Source organism: Lygodium microphyllum, chromosome 20, assembly GCF_053477565.2.
Source record: "Lygodium microphyllum isolate KBCC chromosome 20, Lygodium_microphyllum_v1.1.10, whole genome shotgun sequence".
NCBI lineage: Eukaryota > Viridiplantae > Streptophyta > Polypodiopsida > Schizaeales > Lygodiaceae > Lygodium > Lygodium microphyllum.
In genome coordinates, this window is record NC_141154.1 from 125,264,958 (window position 1) to 125,266,562 (window position 1,605).

At 40.9% G+C, this 1,605-nt stretch overlaps 1 pseudogene; it reads left to right on the forward strand.

The window, feature by feature from the left end:
- The first annotated feature begins 218 nt into the window (after positions 1-218).
- On the forward strand, positions 219-816 carry LOC148019352 (geranylgeranyl transferase type-1 subunit beta pseudogene; annotated as a pseudogene).
- The last annotated feature ends 789 nt before the right edge of the window (positions 817-1,605 follow it).

Below are 1,605 nucleotides of genomic sequence, written 5' to 3' on the forward strand. Positions count from 1 at the left end.
CATCTAGATGTGTCAATAGTACACCCTGCAGATATGTGGGAAAACTAGACAACCATCGTTGAGATCTTGGAAAGACTGGATACTGAGGTTGTGGCACTAGCCCTACCCATGGTAACTAGGCAATGCAGGAAAGAATAGCTACCAACTTGGTTATGCCACTGGCTCAGGTTTAGAGATCTCAAGCTTGGCTCTATTACATTGGAGATAATAGGGTGCTCATGCACAATCTACAGCAAGGTTATGGAAGCTTTACAACGGTCAATACAAGAGCAAAGACATATTTGTGTTTTGTTTATTGTGTTGTTACTATTTCGGCAATGCTCAATGATTAGTCTAGATTGGATTCTGAAAAGGCATTGATATATCTTAGAACTCCAGTCATATGGATGGGTTTAGCTTGTCATCTAGCTTGGAGCCTCATGTACAAGTGGTGCTACATATTGCGCAGTTATTACTGCTTTAAAGTTGATGGGCCATATGGTATCTGATCCAGTGTGTGGAATGTTGGCATCAATTGTTTTGGATGTGAATGGCCTTATAAAATGAAACAGTCATAGCAGGAGGTTTCCAAGGAATGATAAACAAGTCATACGATACTTGCTATGCATTCTGGGTTGGGGGAGTACTCAACCTTCTTGGAGTTGGGCATCTCTGGGACACTGATGCACTGTGTGCCTTTTTATTAAGCTATCAAAGTGAGTTTGGTGGTTTAGCAATTATCCAAGGGAAGTACTAGATTTTCTGCATGCTTATTATGGCATGTGTGGATTCAGCTTGCTTGGAGAACCAGGCTTGAAAATTTTATGTTGGAGCTAGGTATCTAAATTACAGCACCCCCCACCGGAGATAGTTGTACTTCCATACTCAATGGAAGTTCATTTTTCCTTAAAAGACAGTGCCCCTTCCAACAAGTAGCACCCATAGCTAACAACGGCAATGCATTCTCAGGAACCTAGTTTCCCAACGTCTCTACTCCACCCACCATCAGATGCACAAGCTAACCAACTTGCACACATGGACAACAGATCCTGAACTTCAAAAGTACATAGTCTTGTGCATCTGCTATAGATAATACTGCATGTAGAGCCCCATTTTTTTGACAAATGTGCACCATTATTATCACTTTATGATTGCCGCTGAAAAATAGCATCGTGGAAACATGGATCGATAGTTTTCCAGATTTGCAAAGCATTAAGGAGATCACCAAGGGAGATAGCAATGCTTCCAATGATGCTTGGAAAAAAGTGGATTCATTAGGAAGAAGGTTGCAGTTTTTGGTATCTAGCAATGGTTCAATTTTCTAAACACTTCATAGGGCCACATTGGGGAACACAATCTATGGAGACATCATTGTCATAGTCTATGATAAGCCAACTTGTAAAGCCTATGATTACGTAAGAAGCAACAACATTCCAATGTGCCATCATAATACACGCTATTGTAACCTTGTAAATTTTGGTGCTTGAGGGTCCAATGCATGAATATTCTTCCAGTTGGTAAAACCTTTGAGTTTCTAGATGGCGTCTCCACCATGCTTTGGTTCCACATCAAATGTAGGTTCAGGCCTTCAAAGTGCTATCGAACTTTTTCTAAATCAGGCACCTA